Here is a 5,768-nt window from a genome sequence, read left to right on the forward strand (position 1 = left end):
TTTTACTAAGAAACTAGAATGCAGTGGGAGGAAAACATCTTTCAAAACATCTTTGACCTCCACTGCATTATCAAACTAAGCAAAGAAAATCTTAAGGATTTCAATTTCCTTGTTATCCTCACCACCAAGATTTGAGGCTTGCCAGAAAACACAAGGATATATTTATACTCACAATGGTCTCTCCGACCGAAGCCATCCTACTATGTGTCTACCAAGCCTGGTGCTTTAGTCCACACGGGCTGCTATAACAGACCACCAGAGACCGGGTACCTTGAACGGCAAACAGTTATTTCTCACAGTTCTGGAAGCTGGAAGTCCAAGATCAAGGTGCTGGCAGATCCAGTGTCTGGCAAGAACCCTCTTGGCTTTGTAGACAGCCGTCTTCTCATTGAGTCCTCACATGGTGAGAGAAGAGAGGAAGTAATCTCTCTGACATCTCTTCTTATAAGGGAACTAATTCCATCATGAGGGCTCCACCTTCATGATCAAATTACCTCCCAAAAGCCCTGCCTCCTAATACCATCCCTTTGGGTGTTAGGATTTCAATCTAAGAATTTGGGGAGGACACAAACATGCAGTCCGTCATACCTGCCCAGGGGCCTGTCGCCCTGGCATTCATGTGGACCCTCTCCTGGAAGCCAGAAACAGTTTATTCTCAAGGCAACTGGCAGGTTAGTTGGCTACTGTGGAAAACGGGTCCGGAGGCCCTGGCCGGAGGTCTGTGTTCTGCTCACTGTTGACCACCGCCCACACCGACATCACCACTCGGGTCGTGGTTCCCGCAGCCAGTGCCGATCTTCAGTCGAGGTTATCTTGAGCACCCTGTGGCATTTGCCGCCATTGATCATCATTTCATGGGAAGTCAACTCGCTGTGCCGTCGGGTGGTCCCCCTTGCCCGCCCACAGCAGAGCTCACAGACTGCGCTGGGAATCCGAGGCCCTGCCTGCCTGGCCCTGGCTCACCCAATGCTCGGCTGCCCCTCCCACCACGCCCGCCCTCGAATCTCGCCCTCCAGCTCTTCCAAAGCACCTCGAGTTCCCTGAACACACCATGCCCTCCCCTGCCTCTACAGCTTTGCCAATGTCATGTCTTCTGTACGACGTCCAGCTCTTCTAGGTGGTGGAGAGACCCGGCCCCGAGGAAGGGAGGTGATGGCAGTGTTGACTATCTGAAATTAGTTGCCCACAGCTCTTTGAAGTTACCGTGTGAGTTTCCCATGGGCTCCATCTGCCCTAAATCAAAGACACACCCCAGTTCACAGCCTCTCTAGGAGCCTGCCTCGGTGGGCCCAGCCCAACCTGCCCCAGTAAATTCTTTGCACGCCTATGGGTGAACGTCACGTTTCACGCTTTTCAAGTTTTGACTAATACTGCTAGTTTTGCCTGTGTTTCTGCTCCTCAGCTGAATGGTAGTGAGATCGTCTCTATATTGAGCGCTTTGTGTTAGCTTTACATTAACTGGGTCCCCCAGGACAGCCCTACAAGCAGATAATTGTAGCTCCACTTATACATGTGAGGAAACTAAAGCTCAGAGGCTAATTAAACATGCCTGACTATTAAGGGAGCAGCAAAGCTGGTATTACCCAGGTCTGTCCCACTGCAAATCCCATGCTGTTTTCCAATGTCCCACTGCCTGTGACTTTCTTTTTTATAATTAATTAATTAATTAATTAATTATTTGGCTGAACACGGTCTTAGTTGCGGGATCTTCTTTGCCGTACACAGGATCTTTTAGCTGCTGCATGGGGGATCTAGTTCCCTGATCGAACCCCGGCCCCCCGCATTGGGAGCTCGGAGTCTTAGCCGCTGGACCGCCAGGGAGGTCCCTGCCTGTGACTTTCTGAAAGCAAGGAATGCATCCCCCATATTCTAAATCTCTGGGGGCACACTGCACAGAGGAGGCTCTCAATGTGAGACTGGCCAGTTCCCTTCAGTCGGCCACGAGCCACAGCACTACCACCAAGGCACGGTTATAAATTGCGGTTGGGGGGTACTCACTAGCTGTGTGTCTCAGGGCCAGTTATTTAACCTCTTTAGGCCTCAGTTTGCTCATCTGTAAAATAGACAAAATAATAAGACCCATCAGAAGATTGTTGCTAAATCATAACACCTGTTGAGCACAGTGCGGGACCTAGCATGTAGTCATTGGTCCGGAAACTTGAGTGATCTTTATTAAGGGTAATTAGCCACTTAGACTTGAAGAATCCCAAATGCTCTCTGAACCTCAGTTTCCTCATCAGTAAATTAGGAATGAATACCTGCTCTGGCTGTCTTATGGGGTTGTCAGGCCAAATGTAGAGTAGAACTGCTCAGACACAGGAAAGCACTGTGTTTACAGATGATATTGGGTAGTAAGGGTTTCTGGTACTTGGACAAGGTCTACTACTATTTTATTTTATTATTTTTTTAATTTTGTTTTTCTTTTAAGTATAGTTGATTTACAGTGTTGTGTTAGTTTCAGGTATATAGCAACATGATTCAGTTGTACATACATATATATATTTTTCAGATTCCTTTCCCTTATAGGTTATTACAAAATATTGAGTATAGTTGCCTGTGCTGTACAGTGGGTCCTTGTTGGTATTCTATTTTATATATAGTAGTGTGTATATGTTAATCTCCAACTCCTGATTTAACTCTCCACCCCCCTTTCCCCTTTGGTAACCATAAGTTTGTTTTCTATGTCTGTGGGTCTGTTTCCATTTTGTATATAAGTTCATTTGTATCTTTTTTTTTTTTTTAGACTCCACATATAAGTGATATCATGATATTTGTCTCTGTCTGGCTTACTTCACTTAGTATGATAATCTCTAGGTCCATCCATGTTGCTGCAAATGGCATTATTTCATTCTTTTTTATGGCTGAGTAATATTCCATTGTATAAATATACCACATCTTCTTTATCCATTCATCTGTCTATGGACATTTAGGTTGCTTCCATGTCTTGGCTGTTGTGTGAATAGCACTGCTATGAACATTGGGGTGCATGTATCTTTTTGAATTATAGTTTTCTCTGGATATATGCCCAGTAGTGGTATTGCAGGATCATATGGTAGTCCTATTTTTAGTTTCTCAAGGAACTTCCATACTGTTCTCCATAGTGGCTGCACCAATCTACATTCCCACCAAAGGTCTACTACTATTTTAGATAGTTTAATCATTCAAGGATTTTAGTTTTTGTTCTGGGCTTTTTCTCCCTCTAGTCTTTATTATGAATTCTCCAGCATTAAAACAAGCCCACAGCTTTTATATGCTTCAATAACAACACTCTCTTGTCCAATAATCATCTATGATTGAGATCCCCTGAAGATGTGATTTTTTTTTTTTTTTTTTTTTGGCCACACCACATGGCTTATGGAATCTTAGTTCCCTGACCAGGGATCGAACCCAAGCCCCCTGCATTGGAAGCTTGGAGTCCTAACCGCTGTACTGCCACAGAATTCCCAAGATGTGCTAATTAATAGTAATAATAACAGTGTTACATAGCAGTTGAGTGTGGGCTATAGCATCAAACTCCCTGGGATTTTTTTGTTTTGTTTTTATAAATTTATTTATTTATTTATTTTTGGCTGTGTTGGGTCTTCGTTGCTGTGCACGGGCTTTCTCTAGTTGCGGTGAGCGGGGGCTACTCTTCGTTGCAGTGCGCGGGCTTCTCATTGCCGTGGCTTCTATTGTTGCGGAGCACGGGCTTTAGGTGCACAGGCTTCACTAGTTGTGGCACGTGGGCTCAGTAGTTGTGGCTCGCGGGCTCTAGAGCTCAGTCTCAGTAGTTGTGGCGCACGGGCTTAGTTGCTCCGCGGCATGTGGGATCTTCCCGGGCCAGGGCTCGAACCCATGTCCCCTGCATTGGAGGCGGATTCTTAACCACTGCGCCACCAGGGAAGCCCAGACTCCCTGGGTTTGAGTTCGAGCTCCACCAATAATTAGCTGTGTGACTAGTGACAGTTTGCCTAACTTCTCTAAGCCTCAATTTCCATTTCTATAAAATAGGAATAATAATAAAAATACCTACCTCAAAGAGTTATTGTGAGAATCAGGTAGAATAGGACCTGGCATGGTACAAAATGGGCACTCAAACATTAGCTTTTATTAATAAAGCAGCTGCCGTGTAGTGAGGACTTAACTATTTGCCCGGTTCTGAGGTAAGCATATTACACGCTTTATTTCATGGAGTTCCTTACATCACTTCTGCTTTAGAACTGAGGAAACAGACCCAGAGAAACCAAGTGCCTTATACAAGATCTGCCTATTGAGTGGTGGGCCTGGGATTCAGACCCCATCTCCCCAGTTCCAAGCTCAAAATGTAAGCAAGTATCATGCAGAGAAGGGCTCAGCTGTCCCCACGGGTACTGCAGAAGCCAGGGTGCCAGGCCGCCTACAATGGAAGCGTCCAAATGTGCCAGCTTGGGGGCTCAGCTTTTCCCAAGGAGTTTTAGAGCCGTTGGACCTCGGTGTTTTCTGGGTGGGGAGGATTTCCCCAGCCTGCTCGAGGGATGTTTAGAAACACCAGCTGCAGAAGAGTTGAGACTCATTCCCATGAAAGATGGCTTTTGTTTCAGAAAGATCTTTCCAATGTATGACTCACTTCAAAGCAGCCCAAGGCCGCAGAGGCTGAACTGCCAGTCCTTACAGTATTGGGGGACATTTCCGAGGCTCAAGAAAGCTACCAGTCCTGCTTAGCACCCCCTGCCCGTTTCTGGAAGGGGGCTCCCTCCTCCACCCTGCAGATTCCAACAGCCTTGCCTGGGTGTGTCACCAGCCCCGCCCTGCTGGACATGGCCCATTGTTGGCCGGAAAGCCCTGGGAAGGGTGGGGACTTGGTGTTAGCAGCTTTTGAGAAAGTTCAGGGTGGTCAAAGGACTAGTGCCCAAGGCTTCGGGGATCTCAGCCCCAATTTTGAGGACCTGCCTTCACACCCTAAGTTCCCTTCTCCCCCCACACCAGCCAGGACTCTGACAAAGAAATGCCCCTTCCACCCTGCGGCACTCGGGGAAGTGCTGTGGTAAGTCAGGGCTCTGGAGGAGGGTGTAAGATGACCACATTTATTTTAGTTTCCAGTCTCAACTGGATAAAAATGCTCTCCAGAGCCTGTCATTGTGCTAAGCACAATAGCAGGCCCTGGAGAGGTTTCTCTGTATTTATTTGTGCTGTCCCCCTGCTGCTGCCTCTTAACTCGGCCCTTCCCATCAGATAAAAAGAAAAATTGGTTTGGGAAAACCTCCCTCCAAAGCAGAGGCTGTTTCTGCTTTGTCCTGAGTATGTTTTACTTGTGGGCCCTCCCAGAACATCCTGGGATGTTCCAGAAGGCCTAGAGGCAGGGTAGAGCCACCTGGCTTCCAGAACCAGAGCTTGGGAATCAGACTTGAGGGTACATGAGTCCAGATAGTCTAAGAGGAAGATGGATGATGATGGTCTGATGGCAGCAGCTGACATTCCTTGAGAGCCTCTGGAGTGCCAGGCTCAGGGCGAAGTATTACTTTGTGTAGGTTATTTCATTTCATCGGTGAAAGGTAAACCCAGGACTGGGAGAGGCCCACCTAAAAGTGGATGGGATTCTAGCCCCTTCCCATCACGTCCAACAGCCATATCCCTCCTGAGGCTGTCACAGTTCTCTGGGGTCTCCTCATTTGCACGTGGTTTCTAAGATTTGCCAAAAGAACCGTCTTTGCGAAGACTAATCCCAGCCTTTCTCTGCAAGGTGGAGCCTAGCCATGAATAACAACATTTTGCTCGAAACTGCACAGAAAGTATAAGTTCTTTCATTCCTG

Source organism: Lipotes vexillifer, unplaced genomic scaffold, assembly GCF_000442215.2.
Source record: "Lipotes vexillifer unplaced genomic scaffold, Lipotes_vexillifer_v1.1 scaffold240, whole genome shotgun sequence".
Lineage (NCBI taxonomy): Eukaryota > Metazoa > Chordata > Mammalia > Artiodactyla > Lipotidae > Lipotes > Lipotes vexillifer.